The sequence below is a fragment of the Pelophylax lessonae genome (assembly GCF_965119305.1).
Source record: "Pelophylax lessonae genome assembly, chromosome: 3".
In the NCBI taxonomy this organism is placed as follows: Eukaryota; Metazoa; Chordata; class Amphibia; order Anura; family Ranidae; genus Pelophylax; species Pelophylax lessonae.
Genome location: NC_138770.1, coordinates 450,084,022 through 450,107,963, shown reverse-complemented (window position 1 = coordinate 450,107,963; position 23,942 = coordinate 450,084,022). Strand labels below are relative to the sequence as shown.

Here is a 23,942-nt window from a genome sequence, read left to right as displayed (position 1 = left end):
TCCCCCTTTCTTTGTATTGCGGCGGTGGATGTGTATCCCAGCCTCTGTTCCGAATGCCTCTGTGTGTTACTTCCGGGTTAGCATTGACCACAATGCATTTCGCTTAACGATCGTCCTCAGGCAGGACTGCCTGAGGACGCTCGTTAAGCGAAATGCATTGTGGTCAATGCTAACCCGGAAGTAACACACAGAGGCATTCGGAACAGAGGCTGGGATACACATCCACCGCCGCAATACAAAGAAAGGGGGAAAGGAGATACAGGGTGCTGCAGATCCCCGGAGAATATCTTCCTAAGACCCAAAAAAACGATTTTGTACTGCCGAATTGCCCAGTGCCAGGAGGGCACAACAAATAGTAAGAGGCTAATTGTCACCTTATAGTGTATGTTTTTTGGAGAATAAAACAGTATTTCACTATTGGAGGCTATTTGTTCTTCTATATCTTTATGTGTATGGGGGGACTACATGGCCCAACTCGAGTAATATAGGAGCCAGAGATCCAAGCAATCGAGGAGAGGTCTGATCCACCCAATAAAGGGATCACAGGCGTTGGGGGTCCTTGTGACCTGCTGCTAGCTGGTAAGAGGCCACGGTTGTCACATCCCAGCACCTGGAGCACTGTGAATGGATTAATAAGAATTCACCAAGCACAATTTTGATTGCATGCTATTGCTTGGACTTTTAAACACTACTTGGAGCACATTTATATATTTATACTTTTTTATATATTCTTATGTGATTTTTTTATATATCCTTATGTGATTTTTGTATGGAATTCTTTATATATTTATTTATTGGTTCACTGATCCACACCTTTGTGGATTAATTTACTTTGAGAAGCACAAGCACTTCTTAATTGACGGTTGTCACATCCCAGCACCTGGAGCACTGTGAAGGGATTAATAAGAATCCACCAAGCACAATTTTGATTGCATGCTATTGCCTGGACTTTTAAACACTACTTGGAGCACATTTATATATTTATATTTTTATATATTCTTATGTGATTTTTGTATGGAATTCTTTATATATCTATTTATTGGTTCACTGATCCACACCTTTGTGGATTAATTTACTTTGAGAAGCACAAACACTTCTGAATTGAAATTGCACTGGTATGCACTTTTCTTTGCTAATTGCACCAATAGTAGATCATATATATATTTGTAGCAATTTTTAATCACATATATTACACTTTAAATCACCTATTAATTTTTATAACACGTGATATATTAAGATTACCAGCGCCTTTTTACCTATGATATATACCTATTTATTGTTTTATTACAATTAAAAGGGCAGCAGGTTCAACAATCTTTTATTTAAAGGGCCAGGCGCCTTCTCTTTTCTTTTTATTACCTTTATATTGTTCTTGACATAGAGACATACCCCTCCCCCTCTTTTTCCTACCCTGTCCTTCCGGTACACCGAATACCCTTGGATATTGGCCAGCCAGTCATGTGAGGGGTCGAACCAAGTCTCTGTTATTCCCACAAGGTCTATGTCCTCCTCATGTACTAATATTTCCAACTCATCCATTTTATTAGCTAGGCTCCTGGCATTAGCATATACCCCTCTTAGTTTTACGGAAGTTGAGCGCAATTGGTGGTTATGTTTATTCCTGTTTGGTCTGAGGTTTTCCCGCACAGACCTACCGATTGACGTTGTGGACCTACTGTCGCTGCTGACCCTACAACTGCCTTCAGTCCTCTGCTCCCTCCTGACTGAATCTACTTCTGAGCCCTCCCCCCCGTCTCCTAGTTTAAAAGCCCCTCCAACTTGGTGGCCATCTTTCTCCCCAAAAGAGCTGTACCGTCCCCATTAAGGTGCAGCCCATCCTTACTAAAGAGCCGGTAGCCGACTGAGAAGTCAGCCCAGTTCTCCAGGAACCCAGGAACCCAAACCCCTGTTGATGAGTATTAGGAGGGCAGTTTATGGAGTGTTATGGGCAAAATCCAGATTGAAAGGGGTCAAGAAGGCTGTTATTGGTGAGATGATAGCTCAGGTGGTTGTAGACTGGGCATTCAATGGGATAAAAGGTATATTTGGAGAATGGAGATGGATCTTAGGTTGTAAAGAGTGGTGGGGCCCAGTGAGGGCTTTTTAGGTATGTGCCAGTAGAGAGGGAGAGATTGAAGATGTCACTTGGAAAGTGTAGGATAGAGCAAGAAAATGACCGTAGTAGTTGGTAGGAAACAGGATCCAGGTGGCTAGGTGGGAGTTAGAAAGACGTTTAGCAACCTCTATGGTAACAGGGTAAAACAGGAAAGTATTGAATGTGGAGGTGGAATTGGCATGTTAGGTGGGAGTTACCTGCACAGTAGAGATCCCATCTCAAATTGCTAAAGTCTTTTTTTTTTAAGTGATTGGCAATCTTCTAGGTAGTGAGTGAGTCAGTGGGTGAAGTCAGTGGAGGACAAAGTAGAAAGTAAAGGCCCGTACACACGTAGCGATTGTCGGACGTAAATATTCGGCCGCCGAACGATCGGCCGATTGTCGGCTTGTTAGTATGATGCTTCCGACAACCGACTGCGACTTTTCGGCCGAACAGAATCGGGTGTGCAGGCTATAAAATTTTTGTTGGCCGCCACCAGAACGGCCGATTGTTCGCCAGTCAGTACAGAATTTGGCCGACTAACAGCAGATTAGCAAGACTGGGCATGCTCAGAGAAGGAAAAACACACGTAAAGTTAACCATCACATGGCATCACTTCTGCAGTTGGCTGTTGTTGGCCGACAAAATTCGTGTGCAGTCTTTAGCACTTTTCAACCAACAGGACAGCATCGGACAAAAGACGGCCGATCGCTCGGCCGACATTCGGTACGTGTGTACGGGGCTTTAGGCCAGCCATACACGGTTCAAATCTCAGCTGGTTCAGCAGAAACCGGCTGACATTCAAACCATAAATGGGCAGGATTAATGTGCCAAATTGATCGATCAATCAACTTGGTTACAACCATCCTGCTGGATTCACTTCCGATTATCGTTAGTCGCTGCTATAGCTGCTAGCGATATTCACTGTCTTCTCCCAGCAGGGACGGCTTCCCCCACCCCTCTCGCCGGGAGCAGACAATTCCTCGGCAGGAGGGATTCCCCTGTCAACGCTGTCTGTGTTGATGGGGGAGTTTCTGCAACCCGTGGCTGCAGGAAAGAAATTTGCCCCGTCTATGGCCTGCCTTTACCACTTCAGCTCCAGCCCTTTTCTGGCACTTTTTGTTTACATGTAACAATCAGTATTTTTCGCTAGAAAATACTTAGAACCTTCAAACATTATATATTTTTTTAAAGCAGAGGCAATCATTTTTTATGTCACACAGTATTTGCACAGCGGTTTTTCAAATACCATTTTTTTGGGAAAAAATACACTTTTTTAACTTTAAAGCATATCCTAATTTTTTGGTAAAATATAAAGGATGCTGTTACACCAAGTAAACAGATACCAAACATGTCCTGCTTTAAAATTGCGCATGCCCCTGCAACTGAGATAAACAACATACATTTTACTACCTATAGGTGACGCTTTAAATGCCTGTACAGGTTACCACTTTTGAGTTTTAGAGGAGCTCTAGCGCTAGAGCTACTACCCATGATCTAACACTTGTGGTGATACCTCACGTGTGGAACAATTGCTGTCTGGGTCTGTGCAGGAGCGACACATGCGTTCACTTTCGTGCGGGAGCACCAGGGGATGGGGACACTTTTTGTTTTTAACAACTTCAGCCCCGGATGGTTTCACCACCCTAATGACCAGGCCATTTTTTGCGATACAACACTGCATTACTTTTACTGACAACTGCACGGACGTGCGACGCTGTGCCCAAATACACTTGCTGTCCTTCCTTTCCTACAAATAGAGCTTTCTTTTGATGGTATTTGATCACGTTTGCAGTTTTTTTTTTTTTTTTTTTTTTTTGCACTATTAACAAAAAAAAGACAGACAATTTTGAAAAAAAAAAAAAAAAAACAATATATTTTACTTTCTGCTGTAAAACATACCCAATGTAAAAAAATTGAATTTATTCATCAATTTAGATCAATATGTATTCTGCTACATATTTTTGGTAACAGAAAATCCCAATAAGTGTATATTGATTGGTTTGCGCAAAAGTTATTGTGTCTACAAACTATGAGATAGATTTGTAGAAATTTTTTTATTTGTTTATCTACTAGTAATGGTGGCGATTAGTGATTTTAAGGCCCCGTTCACACTGGGGCGATCCGACTTCCCGGGGCGACCTCCGAGGTCTCGGTGCGAGCAGCGCGCCGCGACCTCGGAGCGGCCGGCACGGACATCATAACATTGAAGTCTATGACGGTCGCTCCGGGTCGCCCCAAAGAAGCTCCGGACCCTTTTTCTAAGTCGGAGTGACTTTTGTCGCTCCTATTAGAACGGGTCCGCAGCTTCCCTATAGAAGGCGACCTACGGCGACCTGTGAGGCGACCAGGTCACCTCACAGGTCGCCCCAGTGTGAACGGGGACTAATGGGACTGCAACGTTGCGGTGGACAAATCTGACACTAAATGACACTTTTTGGGGACCAGTAACACCAATACAGTGATCAGTATTAAAAAAAAAATGCACTGTCAATGTATAAATGATACTGGCAGGGAAAGGGTTAACAGGGTTAACAGGGTCAAAGGGTTAAGTGTGCTCCTAGGGAGTGCTTTCTAACTGTGTCTGGGGTAGCCTAGCTGGAGTAAGACAGAGATCTTATTTGTTTTAGCAGAAACACAAGATCTCCATCTTCCTCTGTGACAGAAAATGGCGGTCTGTCTTTTTTAGGGCTCTTTCACACGGTCCGCCTCCGTAGACGGATCCGTGCTGCTCAGCAGGGGATCGTAAACACGGATCCCCCGCTGAGCAGGCAGTGGACATCTCCATCTCCGCTCTGTGTGCAGAGAGGGAGATGTCAGAGCCCCATGCATCTCTATGGGGGAATCAGATGAGAGCAGACCGCCTGTTCGCTCTCATCCGATCCCATCCGATCCGATCCCCTGGACAGATGGAAAATAGTGTTGCTTTAACTTTTTTTTATCACTTTTATGGCTGCCACAAAAAATGTAAACATTTGTGTTATTAGCCAGTGTTCTAAAATTTCCTCGGACCCATGAAAAAATCGGACCTCGTCACTTCCGGTGGTCCTACGTCATGAAACAGCTGATGGGAGTCTCAAGTGCGCATGCGCACAAGACATTATCTTGGTTTGGTAAAATTATAACACACAGCGGGCAGCTGACTGAGAGAAGGCGGGGCTGAGGTGGGACGGAAGACACCGCCGCTTCATCTGCAGAGCTGAATAGAGGAGGCGGGACGGAGGTGCGGCCGTAATAGATGCAGGGCTTAAGCGACTCCTTCTGTTTTATTATCTTTAGTAATTATCGTATTATTTATCCTTAGGATTTATTAACATGTAGTATTTCTATAATACAAAATAAGAAATACTAAATGTTATTAAATCCTAAGGATAAATAATACAATAATTACTAAAGATAATAAAACAGAAGGAGTCGCTTAAGCCCTGCATCTATTACGGCCGCACCTCCGTCCCGCCTCCTCTATTCAGCTCTGCATATGTGCCTCAGTCCCTGTAATGTTTCAGTGAAGCGGCGGTGTCCTCTGTCGCACCTCAGCCCCGCCTCCTCTCAATCAGCTGTCCGCTCTCTGTTATAATTTTGCCAAACCTCGAAAAATGTCTTCTGCGCATGCGCACGGACGACTCCCATCAGCTGTTTTGTGATGCTCTGTCCACCGGAAGTGACGAGGTCCGATTTTTTTCACAGGTCCGACAAAATTTTACAACACCGTATCACCAGGTTAAAATGAAACAAAAAAGACTAAGGGCTCTTTCACACGGTCCGCCTCCGTAGGCGGATCCGTGCTACTCAGCGGGGATCGATCCGCGATCCCCGCTGAGCCGGCGGATGACAGCTCCGTCTCCGCTTGCAGTGCGGAGAGGGAGGTGTCACAGCCCCCGCTGCTCTCTATGGGGAATCGGATGAGAGCGGACCGCCTGTCCGCTCTCATCCGATCCCATCCGATCCTCAGGACGGATGGAAAATCGGGTTTCCACCCGTCCGGATTTCACGGACAGGATCGGATGATGATGGCAGCGGGTGTCAGCGGAGGTGTCACCGCTGACATCCACTGCTCCATAGGGCTGAATGGTTATCCGATCAGATCCGCCTAAAAAACTGACAGGCGGATCTGATCGGACCGCCCGTGTGAAAGAGCCCTAACAAACAAATACAGCCATCATATTTAAGGTTTGCTATATATTACAGTTTTATTTGGGTTTAATATCACTTTATAAATCCAGATCTCTGCTCTGGTTTGTGATCTATGCAATCTTTCTGACAAGCTGCCATTAAATAACATGCATACGCAAGAAAAAAAAAAAGTAAGTGAAATTTACTAAAAGAAGAAGGCACAACAAGTTCTTGGAGCAGGGTTTCTCAACCAGGGCTCTGCAGAACCCAAGGGTTCCTCCTGAGGTTGCTAGGGGTTCCTTGAGCAATGGGCAATTTCTGCCTTTCAGATATGTTCCCAATGACACCATTGTTCCTTTTAGCTATTTGTAAGGGGGTAATTTTTCCCAATGATGACAAGAGTAAGGAGCATTCTTCCCACTGACTATCACACTAATGTGTCATGAGTTGTAGATTTTTAATTTTTAGCAGGGGTTCCCCCAAGACCAGAAATTTATTTCAAGGGTTCCTCTGTGTTGAAATGGTTGAGAAAGACTGTCTTAGAGCATTCTTATATATGCAGTATCTCTCAAAAGTGAGCACACCTCTCAAATTTTGGAAAATATTTTATTATATATTTTCACGTGACAACATTGAGGAAATGACACTTTGCTACAATGTAAAGTAGTGAGTGTACAACTTGTATAAGAGTGTAAATTTGATGTCCCCTCAAAATAACTCAACACACAGCCATTAATGTCTAAACCGAAGGCAACAAAAGTGAGTACACCCCTAAGTGAAAATGTCCAAATTGAGCCCAAAGTGTCAATATTTTGTGTGGTCACTATTATTTTCCAGCACTGCCTTAACCCTCTTGAGCATGGAGTTCACCAGAGCTTTACAGGTTGCCACTGCAGTCCTCTTTCACTCCTCCATGACGACATCACTAAGCTGGTGGATATTAGAGACCTTGCGCTCCTCCACCTTCTGTTTGAGGATGTCCCCCAGATGTGGTGGGGCATCCTCAAACAGAAGGTGGAGGAGCACAAGGATTTAGGACTGGGGACATGCTTGGCCAGTCTATCACCTTTGCCCTCAGCTTGTTTAGCAAGGCAGTGGTCGTCTTGGAGGTGTGTTTGGGGTTGGTATGTTGTAATACTGCCCTGTGGTCCAGTCTCTGAAGGGAGGGGATCATGCTCTGCTTCAGTATGTCACAGTACATGTTGGCATTCATGGTTCCCTCAATGAACTGTAGCTCCCTAGTGCCGGCAGCACTCATGCAGCCCCAAACCATGACACTCCCACCACCATGCTTGACACCATCTGAACCAAATAAGTTTATCTTGGTCTCATCAGACCACAGGACATGGTTTCAGTAATCCATGTCCTTAGTCTGCTTGTCTTCAGCAAACAGTTTGTGGGCTTTCTTGTGCATCATCTTTAGAAGAGGCTTCCTTCTGGGACGACAGCAATGCAAACCAATTTGATGCAGTGTGTGGCGTATGATCTGAGCACTGCCAGGCTGACCCCCCCACCCCTTCAACCTCTGCAGCAATGCTGGAAGCACTCATATGTCTATTTCCTTAAGACAAACTCTGGATATGACTCTGAGCACGTGCACTCAACTTCTTTGGTCGACCATGGCAAGGTCTGTTCTGAGTGGAACGTGTCCTGTTAAACTGCTGTATGGTCTTGGCCACCATGCTGCAGCTCAATTTCATTGTCTTGGCAATCTTCTTATTGCCTAGGCCAGTGATGGCAAACCTTGGTACCCCAGATGTTTTGGAACAACATTTCCCATGATGCTCATGCACTCTGCAGTGTTTTCAAGTATCATGGGAAATGTAGTTCCAAAACATCTGGGGTGCCAAGGTTTGCCATCACTGGCCTAGGCCATCTTTATGTTACATAGTTACATAGTTACATAGTTACATAGTGAGGTTGAAAAAAGACACAAGTCCATCCAGTTCAACCCATGATGCGTGTGTGTTTGCTTTTAACCGTACATTGTGTACCCCTGTATGTTGTGGTCTTTAAGGTGTACATCTAATAGTTTTTTGAAACTATCTATGCTCCCGCTGATACGACTGCTTGTGGAAGAGAATTCCACATCCTTACCGCTCTTACAGTGAAGAACCCCTTACGCACTTTAAGGTTAAACCGCCTTTCCTCAAGTTTTAGTGAGTGGCCACGTGTCTTATTGTATTCCCTTTCTCTGAATAGTTTGTTCCTTATGCTAGGGTCGCCAGTACAGTATTTGTACATTGATATCATATCCCCCCTCAATCGTCTCTTCTCCAGAGAGAATAGGTTCAGTGCTTGTAGTCTTTCCTCATAGCCGATGTCCTCCATTCCCCTAATTATTTTTGTTGCCCTCCTCTGGACTTTCTCCAGTTCCAGCACATCCTTCCTGCGGACCGGTGCCCAGAACTGGACAGCATACTCCAGATGTGGCCGGACCAGAGTCTTGTAGAGCGGGAGAATAATCTCTTTATTTCTGGAGTGAATCCCCCTTTTTATACATCCCAGTATTCTGTTGGCTTTGCTTGCGGCGGCTTGGCATTGCATGCCACTGCCAAGCCTGTTGTCTACCAGTACCCCCAAGTCCTTTTCCATCCTAGACTCACCCAGAGGTTCACCCCCTAGTGAATAGCTTGCTTTCTGGTTTCTGGCACCCTGCATTACTTTACATTTTTCTACATTAAACCTCATCTGCCATGTGGTTGCCCACCCCGTTATTTTGTTCAGGTCTGCTTGCAAGATTTCCACATCCTGCATAGAAGATATTGGCATGCCTAATTTAGTATCATCTGCAAATACTGAGATTGTACTAGATATCCCCTCCTCTAGATCATTTATGAATAAATTAAACAGGATTGGTCCCAGGACAGAACCCTGGGGGACCCCACTTTCCACACCCGCCCAATCCGAGTACTCCCCATTAATCACCACCCTCTGGACTCTCCCCTGGAGCCAGGTCTCTATCCAGGTACTCACCTTATGATCCATACCTACCTTCCTTAGTTTGTACAGTAAGCGTTTGTGAGGAACGGTGTCAAAGGCCTTTGCGAAGTCCAGATACACCACATCCACAGGCTTACCTTTATCTAGGTGGCAGCTCACTTCATCGTAGAAGGTTAACAGATTGGTTTGGCACGAACGATTTTTCATGAATCCATGCTGATTTCTACTTATAATACCATTTTCATTACTAAAGTCTTGTATGTGGTCCCTTATCATCCCCTCCAAAATTTTGCAGACTACTGATGTTAGGCTGACCGGCCTATAGTTACCCGGGATATATCTCGGCCCCTTTTTAAATATTGGTACCACGTTGGCTTTTTTCCAATCAGCTGGCACCATACCCGTCTGTAAACTATCCTTAAAGATCAAGAATAATGGTCTGGCAATCACCTGGCTGAGCTCATTAAGAACCCTCGGGTGCAAGCCATCCGGTCCCGGGGATTTATTTATGTTAAGTTTCTCTAGTTTAGCTCTAAGTCTATCCTCTGTTAGCCATGGCGGCACTTCCTGAGGTGTATTATTTAGTTCGGCCTTACAAGCGGGTTTCGTGTAGCCCCCCGATTCCTTTGTGAAGACTGAAGAAAAGAAATTATTTAACACTTCCGCCTTTTCTCTGTCCTCAGTGGCCATTTTTCCTTTATCATCTTTTATGGGGCCAATGTGCTCTGGCCTGGCTTTCTTACTGTTTATATACTTAAAGAACTTCTTGGGGTTCTTTTTGCTCTCCTCCGCTATATGTCTCTCGTGTTCTATTTTAGCCGCCCTGATTTCATCTTTACATTTCTTATTACACTCTTTGTAGTGCTTAAATGCTGCCAATGACCCCTCAGTCTTGTATTTTTTGAAGGCCTTTTCTTTAGCTCTAATATACATTTTAATGTTGGAGTTTAGCCACCCAGGGTTTAGTTTTGCTCTTTTAAATTTATTTCCCTGTGGAATGCACTGGCCCACTCCCTTGTTAAGTATGCTCTTGAAGCACTCCCATTTTTCCTCCGTGTTCTTTGTTCCCAGGGTTCTATCCCATTTGATATTTTCTAGCAGCGAGCGCAGTTTAGGGAAATTGGCTCTTGTGAAATTCAGCGTCCTTATATTACCCTTGTGTTTCCTATTACTGTAATTAATACTGAAACCAATTGACCTATGGTCACTGTTCCCTAAGTTGTCCCGTATTTCTATATCCGTGAGCAGGTCTGTATTGTTGGTAATCAGTAGGTCAAGTACCGCATTGCTTCTTGTCGGTGCATTCACCATCTGACCCATGAAATTGTCCTGCAAAACATTTAGGAACTGCCGAGCCTTGGCTGAGTGTGCGGTTCCTTCTGCCCAGTCTATATCAGGATAATTAAAGTCCCCCATTATAATGACATTTCCCATCCTTGCTGCCAATCCTATCTGTAACATGAGGTCCGCCTCACCCTGGTTGGGGGGCCTATAGCATACGCCCAATATTACCTTCCCCGCCGTGCCTTCCCTTTGAAGCTCTACCCATAGGGATTCTGCCTCGTCCATAGCTCCATTATTAATATCATCCCTCATATTTACCTGTATACTGTTCTTAATATACAAACATACCCCTCCCCCTTTTTTACTTTCTCTATCTCTGCGATAAAGGGAATACCCCTGAATGGACGCCATCCAGTCATGAGAGCTGTCAAACCAAGTCTCAGTTATCCCCACAAAATCTAAGTCCTCCTCAAATATCAGCAGCTCCAGCTCTCCCATCTTGTTGGCCAGGCTTCTGGCATTGGTATACAAACCTCGTAATTTTGATCGGTTATATTTATCCTCTTTTGATGTTTTTAGGCTGCTCTCTTGATTTTTCCCCGTACCCACCCTGGGTATAGGAGCTCCGCACACCCTATCGCTAATGCCCCCATTTCTGCCCTCTGAAACTTGCTTTCCACTGGGTAATTCTACATCTGTACCCTCCCCCCCATTCCCTAGTTTAAAAGCCCCTCTAACTTTTCGGCCATCCTCGCACCCAGTACGGCTGCACCCACCCCATTTAGGTGCAATCCGTCCCTACCAAAGAGCCGGTGACCGACTGAGAAGTCGGCCCAGTTCTCCAGGAACCCGAAACCCTCCTTACTACACCAGCTCCTCAGCCACTCGTTAACTTCCCTAATCTCCCGCTGCCTCTCTGGTGTGGCTCGAGGTACAGGTAGTATTTCGGAAAATATTACCTTGGAGGTCCTAGTCCTCAACTTAGCGCCTAAGTCCCTGAAATCGTTTAGGACTCTCCGTCTTCCTCTGCCTATGTCATTGGTACCCACGTGTACCATGACAGCTGGGTCTTCCCCAGCCCCACCCAATAATCTGTCCACCCGATCCGCTATGTGCCGAACCCGAGCGCCCGGCAAACAACAGACTGTTCGGCGCACACGGTCTTGGTCACAGATTACACTGTCTGCCCTTCTAATAATTGAGTCCCCTACCACCAGCACCTGTCTTTCCTTTCCCTTTCTCCCAGCCTCACTGGAGGAGTTCTTCCCCTGGCAGCTAGGGGCGTCGCTCTGCTCCAGCAATGCTGGTCCCTGACTGGTTTCCCCAACATCACACAACGGGGCGTATCTATTGGGGTGCTCCAGCCCAGGATCAGCCTCCTTGCCTTGTTCCCTTCTACCCCTCCTAACTGTCACCCCTCTACTCTGCTCTGATGCCTGCACCTCCGATACTCCGCCCACCTCTGTGCAGACCCCTGCCTGCACCTGATTGGTACAATCCTGGCTCTCCTCCGGCATGGACATTCTCAGTGTTGCCAGCTGCTTCCCTAGATTCAGGACCTGAGCTTCCAGGGAAGCAACGTGCTCACATTTTGCACATTTGTATTCGCCTTCGATCACATGACCGAGGAACGCATACATATTACAAGATGTACACCGAGTCGCATCTCCACACCCGCCGGGCATTGTACCTACTATCTAATCTAATGGGGATTCAGTAATTTAAGCCTATCCTATGTGGCTATTTCCTGGCTTCCTAACGCTACCTTCTCACCCTCTGGTATTCCACTCCACTCACTTGACACTCAGTTGCACAACACTCACAATCTCACAGCCAGGTCAGACGCACAACACTGAGTCGCACCGCCCGGTCAGACGCACAACCCTCAGTCGCACAGCCCGGTCAGACGCACAACACTAAGTCGCACAGCCCAGTCAGACGCACAACACTAAGTCGCACAGCCCGGTCAGACGCACAACACTAAGTCGCACAGCCCAGTCAGACGCACAACACTAAGTCGCACAGCCCGGTCAGACGCACAACACTAAGTCGCACAGCCCGGTCAGACGCACAACACCGAGTCGCACAGCCCGGTCAGATGCACAACACCGAGTCGCACAGCCCAGTCAGATGCACAACGCTGAGTCGCACAGCCCGGTCAGACGCACAACGCTGAGTCGCACAGCCTGGTCAGACGCACAACACCAAGTCGCACAGCCCGGTCAGACGCACAACACTGAGTCGCACAGCCCGGTCAGACGCACCACGCTGAGTCGCACAGCCCGGTCAGACGCACAATGCTGAGTCGCACAGCCCGGTCAGACGCACAATGCTGAGTCGCACAGCCCGGTCAGACGCACAACACTAAGTCGCACAGCCCGGTCAGACGCACAACACCGAGTCGCACAGCCCGGTCAGACGCACAACACTGAGTCTCACAGCCCGGTCAGACGCACAACACTGAGTCGCACAGCCCGGTCAGACGCACAACCCCTATCGCACAGCCCGGTCAGACGCACAACCCCGAGTCGCACAGCCCGGTCAGACGCACAACCCCGAGTCGCACAGCCCGGTCAGACGCACAACGCTCAGGTAGTAACAGGTACTCCCAGATACTCAGGTACTCACAGGTACTCACAGATACTCAGGTACTCACAGATACTCAGGTACTCACAGATACTCAGGTACTCACAGATACTCCCAGATACTCAGGTACTCACAGGTACTCCCAGATACTCAGGTACTCACAGGTACTCCCAGATACTCAGGTACTCACAGGTACTCACAGATACTCAGGTACTCACAGATACTCAGGTACTCAGGTACTCACAGATACTCCCAGATACTCAGGTACTCACAGGTACTCAGGTACTCACAGATACTCACAGGTACTCACAGATTCACAGGTACTCACAGATACTCACAGATACTCAGATACTCACAGATACTCAGATACTCACAGATACTCAGGTACTCACAGATACTCAGGTACTCACAGGTACTCCCAGATACTCAGGTACTCACAGGTACTCAGGTACTCACAGATACTCAGGTACTCACAGATACTCAGGTACTCAGGTACTCACAGATACTCCCAGATACTCAGGTACTCACAGGTACTCAGGTACTCACAGGTACTCACAGATACTCACAGGTACTCACAGATACTCACAGATACTCAGATACTCACAGATACTCAGATACTCACAGATACTCAGGTACTCACAGATACTCAGGTACTCACAGGTACTCAGGTACTCACAGATACTCCCAGATACTCAGGTACTCACAGATACTCCCAGATACTCAGGTACTCACAGGTACTCAGGTACTCACAGATACTCACAGGTACTCACAGATTCTCAGGTACTCACAGGTACTCACAGATACTCACAGATACTCAGGTACTCGCAGATACTCAGGTAGTAACAGGTACTCACAGATACTCAGGTACTACACTACACCCTCAGTCAGTGTACAATCTCAGTCACCAGTCTTACTTACCTAGTGTATGTCCCTTTAAGTCTGACTCTAGCAGTTCCTGGCTTTTTTTTTTTTTTTTTTCCCTCAGACGGTCAGTCTCCGCTCTGCACCCGCCTCCCTCTGTCACTTCCCGGTCAGCCTTTGCTCCGCTAGTCTCCTCTGCTCCCTCTCAGTAGAGCAGTGTTTCTCAATTCCGGTCCTCAGGGCACACTAACAGGCCAGATTTTAAAGCGGGGTTCCACCCAAAAGTGGAACTTCCGCTTTAGGTAGTTCTAACCCCCTGACATGCCACATTTGGCATGTCATTTTTTTTGGGGGGGGGGGGGGGGCGGGTACCTAGTTTTGACAGGTACCCGCTCCCACTTCCGCTCGGAGCGCCGCGGCGCCCTGAGCGGAAGTTCTCCTGTCCCCTCCCTCCCTGCAATCTTCTGGGACATGTCAGAGGTCCCAGAATATTGCCGGCCAATCACGACGCGTAGCGCAACTCGCACATGCGCAGTGCGTACCTGGCTGTGAAGCCGCAAACTGTCACAGCCGGGTGCCCACACCAGTGATGCTGGCGAGCAGAGAGGGAGAAGAGTGAGGCTTCGGGCGGCCGCATCGCTGGACCGTTGGTCAGGTGAGTGTGTTAGGCTGGAACTCCGCTTTAAGTATTACCTTGGGGAGATGCATACTAGAATACTGCAATCACTAAGCAGCAAATTATATCACCTGGGATGTATTTCAGTTTTTTGCAAACCTGGCCTGTTAGTGTGCCCTGAGGACCGGAGTTGAGAAACACTGATGTAGAGCAACAGTTCTTTTTTTCAGATCCTCAGAGAGTTTTTTGTCATGAGGTGCCATGTTGAACTTCCAGTGACCAGAATGAGAGAGTGAGAGCGATTATACCAAATTTAACACACCTGCTCCTCATTCACACCTGAGACCTTGTAACACTAACAAGTCACATGACACCAGGGAGGGAAAATTACTAATTGGGCCCAATTTGGACATTTTCACCTAGGTGTGTACTCACTTTTGTTGCCAGAGGTTTAGACATTAATGGCTGTGTGTTGAGTTATTTTGAGGGGACAGCAAATTTACACTGTTATACAAGCTGTACACTCACTACTTTACATTGTAGCAAAGTGTCATTTCTTCAGTGTTGTCACATGAAAAGATATAATAAAATATTTACAAAAATGTGAGGGGTGTACTCACTTTTGTGAGATACTGTACATATAGAAATTTGAGACTGCTTTGCACACACTGTGTTTGTGTTGTGTCTATATAAAACTTTGAGGGGAAAAAAAATCTCCAGTGAGGAATGGATTGAGCATGTGCAGAGAAGGGGTTGCTAAGGAGGAGCTGTGTTGCCTGGTTACCGGTCGCTATAGTACACAGTCAGGACTGTCACAGCTAATCTCATCACTGAAGAGGGCCGCTGAGATCTCAGGGAAGTCTGCTCCATGTAGCTCTGCTATTAGAGGTGACATTGTATGCTTACTAACAGTATTAGACTTTCTGTCTCTTCTTACCTTTACTTAATACATGAGTGTTTTCCTTATGATGGGAGATTATGTGCTCCACTACTTTGTTTTACTCCATCATACTTCTGTTTCCATACTTATGTACATGTTGACAACTGTCTAGAAAAGATTCCTGTTTTTTTAAGCATTTTTTTTAACACCCCCTCTCTTTTATTTTTTTTTGTGTTTTTAAATAGATCTAACTGTCTATTGGATGAATTATACTTCTTAGGCTGGCCAAACATGATTTAAAAAAAAAAAAACGCGAATATCTCAGCATTCACACTAACGTCACAAATCATATCTGTTGGTTTGTAATATGTGTGAAATATCAGTTTCTATTTGTTGCCTTTCACAGGGACAATTTAACAAATCCTAACATTTAATCCCAAAGGAAAATGGCATTAGGAACATTCCACCAGAAGAGTAAAGCCTCGTACACACGTACCGATCATCGGCCGAACGATCGGCCGTCTTTTGTCCAGGGCTGTCGTGTCTGTTGAAAACTGCAAAAGACTGCACACGAATTTTGTCGGCCAACAACAGCCGACTGCAGAAGTGTTGTCATGTGATGATTAACTTTCCTTGTCTTTTTTCTTTTCTGAGCATGCCCAGTCTTGCTAATCTGCTGTCTGTCGGCCGAAATCTGTACTGACTGGCGAACAATCGGCCGTTCTGGTGTTGGCCAACAAAAATTTTAATGCTTGCACGACTGATTCTGTTTGGCCGAAAATGCGCTGTCGGAAGCATCATACTAACAAGCCGACAATCGGCCGATCGGTCGTCGGCCGAATATTTACGGCCAACAATCGGTACGTGGGTGTACGGGGCATTAGAGCTCATGCACACTGCAGCTCAAAAGAACTCAAAGAAGCGGTTCTTGTTTTTTTCTGGCTGGAAACTCCCCTCTATATTAGCCAATGTGTCCATGCACACTATGGCTTTTTCATTCTTTTTTAGGCATATGCTCCTACAGGCAGAAAAAACACCCTGCCAAACTCACATTTTTGAGAGGAGCTAGTGCCGCAAAGAGCTCAAGAAAGCTCAAAAAAGCTCAAAAACGTGCAAAAACGTTATTCCAGCATTTTGTTTTGTTTATACAGTGGTTAACAAAAAAAAATACTATCTAGGAGGGTTTGTGGAAAAAAAAGCTTATGCTCAAAGGAGCTTGAAGAAGCTTGAAGTAGCTCAATAAAAACGTGCACAAGAGCAATACAATGGATGGCCCAACCCCAATCGAGGTGGCCTCTCCCCTGGTTCAGGCACAGCAAGTTCCCCCGCGGGGGTGTCTGGACCTCTGGTGGGCCATTAAGCCAGCTCAGGCAACTTCAAACTTACTTTCATCCAGGTTGGGTTCCATTGATACACTCTCCTTATGTTTAAAGTACTTATCACTTACAATTGATTATTTGCGAATTTGCTTTGTCACTAAGAGGTTTCTTCCACAATAATGTTAAATGCATGATTTTTGTGCATTGTTTTCAGCTTTGTACACTTTGTTCAAAAATACCAATAAAACGTTTTAAAAGTAAAAACGTGCACAAGAGCACAAAAAAGCTTCTTTAAGCTGAAATAAAAACACAAATGCCTGTAAAAGCAGCTTCTTTTTTTTGAGCTGCAGTGTGCATGAGCCTTTAGTTTATAGGCATATGCTCCAACAGGCAAAATAAAAAACCCACTGAACTTGCATTTTTCAAGCACAAAAGACGCCTAAGTGCCCAAAAACGCACGATAAAGCGTAGAAAGGAAGAAAAAGCTCAAAAAAAGCTGAAGAAAGCTTAAACACACAAACAAGAAAAATTAGCTGTGGGGAGGGCTTGTTAAAAAAAAATGCTTATGCTCTCAAAATAGCTCAAGAAAGTTTAAAGAAGCTCACTAAAACCGTGCAAAATAGCACAAAGAAGCACAAGCTTCTTCAAGCTGAAATAAAAGCTCAAAGGCCTCTTTATTTTTTGAGCAGCAGTGTGCATTAAACCTTAACCGCTTGCCGACCATCCTCCGCATATATACTGCGGCAGGCTGGCTTGACCGCGCAAATCGCTGTACCTGTACGGCGCTTCGCGTGAGCGGTCCTGGGGGCGCCGATCCATGGGACCGGGGGCACCGATTGCCCCCAGGCACCTGCGATCGCTCTCCGCTGAGAGACAACAACGGTTAGCTGTGGTTGTTTCACAAGTCCCTCCCCCATACAGTTAGTAAACATTCCCCATGGCTTACACCTAACCCTTTGATCACCCCTAAGTTAACCCCTTCCCTGCCAGTGCCATTATTACAGTAACAGTGCATATTTTTAGCACTGATTACTGCAGTAATGTCACTGGTACCCCCAAAAGTGTCAAAAATGTCAGTTAGGGGTCCGATCTGTCTGCCGCAATGTCGCAGTCCCGCTAAAAATCGCAGATCGCCGCCATTACTAGTAAAAAAAATTAAATAAATAAATAAAAATGACATAAATCTGATAAAATAGATTTTTAAATTTTTTTTTGGGGGGGGGGGGGGATGTTATATAGCAGAAAGTGAAAAAAAATGTTTTTTTTTTCAGAATTGTCACTCTTTTATTGTTTATAGCGCAATTAATAATTAAATCGAAGAGGTGATCAAATGCCACCAAAAGAAAGCTCTATTTGTGGGAAAAAAAAGGACGTCCATTTTATTTAGGTACAGCGTCACACGACTTCACAATTGTTCGCTAAAGTAACGAAGTGCCGAATCACAAAAAATGGCCTAGTTATTAAGGGGGCAAATCCTTCCGGTCCAGAAGTGGTTAAAGAACATACAGGGTTCATGTACACTGCAGCTCAAAGAAGCAGCTCTCACAGGCTTTTTAGCTCTCAAGCTCAAAAAAGCTCAAAAATGCACACAAAAAGATAAAATGAGCTAATGTGGAGGGTTTGTAAAAAAAAAAAAAGGCTTATGCTCAAAAAAGCTCAATAAAAACACACAAAAGTGCACAAAAAACACAAGCTTTTTCAAGCTTTTAGGCAGAGAAATAAAAGTACAAATGCCTGTAAAAGCAGTGCTTTTTTTTTTTTAACTGCAGTGTGCATGGGCCCTAAAGTGGAGCTCCGAGCTCTTAAGTGAAAATTAGAAGTCAGCAGAGGACTTTTAATAAACATCCTCTCACCTGTCCCACAATCCAGTGGTGTACTCACCTCAGTCGTGTTCTCCATGTGTCCTCCCTCGCTGGTGCCGGCATCTTCACTATGGGCACCCGGCTGTGACAGATTCCCAGCTGAGTTCCCACTGTGCATGTGCGAGTGGCGCTGCACTGTGCTCTGTGACTGGTCCCGAAGTATTCTGGGACCTATCATTTGTCCCAGAAGACTTCAGGAGGGAGGGGGTAAGGAGAACTAAGGCGATCAAAGCAGAGGTGGGAGAGAATACCTCTCAAAATCTGGTACCCGCTCTCCCCAAAAGCTCCATTTCACAAACAGGAGCCGGGAGGGCCTTAAAGCGGAACTTCCCCTTTTGGGTGGAGCTCTGCTTTAATAAAGAAAATAGCCTAAGGGTCCATTCACACCAGCTTCTGCATTATAATGCCGCACGGTTTCCTTTTTTTTTTTCAACAAACTTTATTTGAAATGTCACACAGATTTCTCTATCGTTCATTGACAGACGCAGCTCCATCTTCTTTAGACCAATGGGTTATGCTCCTTCTATCAGGAATAGGCACTAGGCAGGAAAAATGTTTAACCATGCCTATGGGGCTGTCCCTGCAGGCATAACCCCACACACTCTTCAATCAGCAAACAGTTTGTTTCTGCCTAGTTTTAGGAATAGGACCTAGCTCCCTGCTGGGACTTCGGTCTTAGATTTTAACAGGGAAATTCGTGTTAGTTGGTATTTTTTATTTTTTACACAAGTTAGTTTCTGACGGACCAAGATCCAGGGGAACTACAAGCACTGCTGTCTCAAGGACCGATCTTCCCTCCTGCTTTACAGTCGCTGGCTTTAACGGCGTGACTGTTGAAAGCCAGGTATTGAAGATCTATCATCGTACGTGAAAATCGTACATTTTATGGTGTGAATCATTGAAGGTGCACCCTCGCTTGTTTTCAGTAGCTAGGGTTTTGTCTTTTCTTCAAAAAGGTGTAAGAGAAAATAACGGTAGCCATGTTACCCGCTTCCAAATTGCCCACAGTACATTTACTGTGGGTGGGCGGCCTGGGCAGGCTGGATCATGTACCTATACGTCATCCAGCCTGTTTTCAGGTTAGAGGTGTGCTGCGCCACTCCTGTGACAGCTGTGTGCACCAGACACAGCAGATTACAATTACCGACTACCGGGTATCATGTGATCGCTAGGATTGGTCATTGCGATTGAATGGTAACAAAATAAACAAACTGACATGAATGGATTTTCATTAATGAACAGCTTGCATTTATGATCTGTGATTGTCCCACAGCAATCACATGGTACCTGGCTACCTGTACCATGTGATTAACTGTAGCAAATCACAAATCACAACCATAAGTAAGCTGTTACCGATCATAAGCAATAAAAGTGTAAAAAAAAAAATCCCTGACCACCCCCCAGAGTAGTACAGTGTCACTACTCTGATGACAAAATGTACAAGAAAATTGCATAAAGGGAAAAAAAATAAAATAAAATGATTAAAATATTGAATAAAAAAATATCTTTTTTTTAATTTACATACTGTCACCAATCAGTATCCCAGATCACCACCACCCCATCAAGGAAATTGTTAAAAAACGCATTTTATTTGAAATCTTAAATTTTCCATGGGGGGGGGGGGGGGTAGTTGTATGGTCCGGGCATTTTAAGGGTCTCAAGAAATTAGATGGGCAGTTAGTACATCAGGACTGATCAATTTTCAAATAATTTTCAAATATACAGTATATACCATGGTTTGTAGATGCTTTACACAAGCCAATTAATATACACTTATTGGGATCTTTTTTTTTTTTTTTTTTTAACATGTAGCAGAATACATTTTGGCCGCAATTTATGAAGAAATTTTATTTTATTGGATGTTTTATAACAGAAAGTAGAAAATATTGGGATTTTTTTTCTAAATTATTTAGTCTTTTTTTGGTTATATAATAAAAAATAGAACACCCAGAGGTAATCAAATACCACCAAAAGAATGCTCTTTTTGTGTGATTTTTATTTTTCTAAATTTCATCTGTGTACAGTTTTGAATGACCATGCAATTGACAGTTAAAGTAAGGCAGTGCTGAATGACAGAAAATGCTCTGGTCATAAAGGGGTAAAACCTTCTGAAGGTCAAGTGGTTTAGCAGTAGAGGTCAGCAGCCATTTATGAGAAGGTTACTGCACTGAAACCCCTCACAGATGAGCAGCAGATCACCTAAGATATATGACAGAGGTCTGTACCTGCAGTATTGTATGGCTATCAGACTCCAGATAGCCCCTGCTGTGAGGCTAGAAGAACAGAGTACCTAGTTGCTTTGCTCCTGCCATACAACTTGCTGTTAGAGGGTGGCTACATTTGTTCTCCATGGTCCCATTATATGTAGGAATGTAGCCACCCTCTCTTGTTGCTCTGGAGATGGACTATTGGATTTGTAGTGTGCACAGAGCATTGCACAAGATAGCAACTAACAGAAATTGCTCATTCCAAACAAATGGAAGTAAGTAGGAAAGAGAGAGATTCTGGAGCTCACGGAAGACATTACAAAATGGCAGAAAAATACAGCAAGTAACATTTTAATTTAAAATAGATTACAGGGCCATTAAAGCAGAACTACTCTTAGTCCCGGTTCACTCTACCGCGACTTGTCAGGCGACTTGTCAGCCTGACAAGTCGCGGTCCATTCTGTGCTACAGGAACCGTTCTAATAGGAGCGACTCATGTCGCTCCGACTTAGAAAATAGTTCCTGTACTACTTTGGGGCGACATCGGAGCGACTTGCATTGAGTTCCATTATGTGAAGTCCGTGCAAGTCGCGCCGAAGTCGCGGTGCACGCGACTTCACAGGTCGCCCCCGAAGTCGGATCGCCATAGTGTGAACCGACACTTAGTGCCGGTTCACACTAGGGCGACCTGTGAGGCGACCTGGTCGCCTCACAGGTCGCCGCAGGTCGCCTCCCATAGGGAAGCTGCGGACCTGTTCTAATAGGAGCGACACAAGTCGCTCCGACCTAGAAAAAGGGTCCGGAGCTTCTTTGGGGCGACCAGGAGGCGACTGCCATAGACTTCAATGTTATGAAGTCCGTGGCGGCCGCTCCGAGGTCGCGGCGCGCTGCTCGCACCGCGACCTCGGAGGTCGCGGTGCGAAGTAGCGTCGCGGTAGTGTGAATGGGGGCTTAATCAGCATTGACTAATGTTTGTGCCTATGCTGCTAGTATTAGTAAATACTTACTGTGGGTTTCACAAAGATTTTTACTTTTTACTTCATACTTACCTGCGTTCAATCCCGATCCAGCCTTGTGCCCACCTACAGTGGCGTTCTCCTCTCTCGCTCATACTTATATAGGTGTCACCACAGAGTGGCACTGTGGACACTGGTATAATAAACTGTGCCTCAGCCTAAATTAAGCTACAAGCGAAAAAATATAGAACAAAATGGACTTTGATGGCACAACATAGTCATACAAAACACTAGTTTATGTAAAATATTGTATTTTATTCCAAAATCGTTAAAGTCTCCTTTACAAAAATGACTATAAAAATAAATATTTTTAAATATTTATATATATTTTTTATTTTATAGTAATTTCTGTAAAGGAGACTTTTTTAATGATTTTGGAATAAAATAACATTTTTACATAAACTAGTGTTTTGTATGACTATGTTGTGCCATCAAAGTCCCTTTTTGTTTTATTGTTTTTTGCTTGCACCTCCTCTCTCTCTCCTCACAGGCTTAAAGACAGTGGTAGGAATAATTGGCTACTGCTGCTGTCAATCAAATTCAGAGAGAGTGGGGGTGGGGCTGAACCTTGCAGTGTGTGTCGATGGACGCTTTAAAGGGAGCCTGCAGTTGTGCCACCATAGCAGGCGGATGGCACACAGAGAAGAGGAGGAACCAAGAGTGCCAATGGGGGACCGCAAAAGAAGAGGTTCCAGCCTGCTCTGTGCAAAATCATTGTATAGAGCAGGTAGGTATAATATGTCTATTATTTTATTTCCAACATAACAGGTTTGCTGTATGCAGAGGATATTGTCTGATATACAGATATCCATTCGAGGAGCATTTACAAAATCATATAAAAAATACAGTAACCAAAGTTGTGAAACAGTTATGCAATATAAGCAAATAATTTGTGATTGCAAAACAAAAAGGACACCTACTTTCAGAACTACCATTGACACCTAGATTCGGCAACACTCCCAGTAGATGAGGCTGTATCTTTTCCTGAACCCTGATAGTTTTATACAGTAAAACCTTGGTTTGAGAGTAACTTGGTTTGAGAGCGCTTTGCAAGACAAGCTAATTTTTTAAAACAAATTTTGACTTGATATACAAGCGATGTCTTGATATACAAGTAGCGTCATGTATAAAAAAGGAAAGGAGCCTCTAAAGTGTAGCAATATGGTTACATTTAATGAAGGTTCAATATTTAGCAACTCACATGGTTGATGATTAAAACAGGCACATCTAAGTATGCAGGCATCCGGGGTAAAGCTGTCCACATAGACCCTCCTCTGCACAGCCATCTTCATCATCCCTTCCCCGCTGAACTCCACGAGTAATTCAAAGCCTCACTTTCAGATCACTCTACTGCAGGCTATTCTTCCCGGTCACGATTGCAGACTGACAGTGGTGAGAGTCGGTGGTTCAGAAGATGGTCTATGTGGACAGCTTTCCCCCGGATGCCTGCATACTAGGCGTGCCTATTTTAATCATCAACCATGTGAGTTGCTAAATGTTGAACCTTCATTAAATGTAACCATATTGCTACACTTAGAGGCGCCTCTCATCTCTCTTATATTCTGTAGCTCTGCTAGATTTTGCTTCTAATCCCCTTGGGAAGGCTACATATTGTGGATGGACATTTTATGGTTACACAACCTATCACATTGCTATAATCTTTGTATATAGACTATAAACTGAAGGACTTGTGGAACGAATCATCTGAGTTTCCATTATTTCTTTTTTTTTTTTTTTTTTTAATAGTATTTTTTATTGAAAATTCAACAAAGTACACGGATAATAATGCACAACATTGGAGAATAACAAAGCGAGTTGCAAAAAGGTAGCATACAATAGTGCCCAAACAAGATAAGTAGAAGGAGAGGGGAGGGAGGGGAGGGTGGGGAGGGGGAGGGAGGGGAGGGTGGGGAGGGGGAGGGAGCTGTTCCACAACAAGGAGAGTGTACACTCATCATACAACAACTGAATCAACAGTAAATCAAGATAAACAAACTAGACTACTGAACCACCTTACTCATCAGTGAGTACAAAAGTAAGCAGTGAAGTGGGTAAATACCACCGAGAACTAGAGGTACATTTGGCTTTTATGCAGAAGAGAGAGAGACGGGAGGCGGAAGGGGACGGTACCACTCCCTAACGTGACACCCATTGGGAACA

At 44.8% G+C, this 23,942-nt stretch overlaps 1 protein-coding gene across 2 annotated transcripts in view; it reads left to right on the top strand.

Moving 5' to 3' along the window:
- RSPH3 (radial spoke head 3) overlaps positions 1–23,942 on the top strand; it is a 138,922-nt gene that overhangs the window by 15,771 nt on the left and 99,209 nt on the right. Inside the window, exon 1 of one of the 2 annotated variants that reach the window (XM_082252062.1) lies at positions 15,285–15,386. The exons of the other annotated variant lie outside the window; for it this stretch is intronic. The gene's annotated coding sequence lies outside the window, so the exon portion shown is untranslated. Of the gene's footprint in view, positions 1–15,284; positions 15,387–23,942 lie in introns of those variants that run through there. 2 annotated transcript variants of the gene reach the window in all.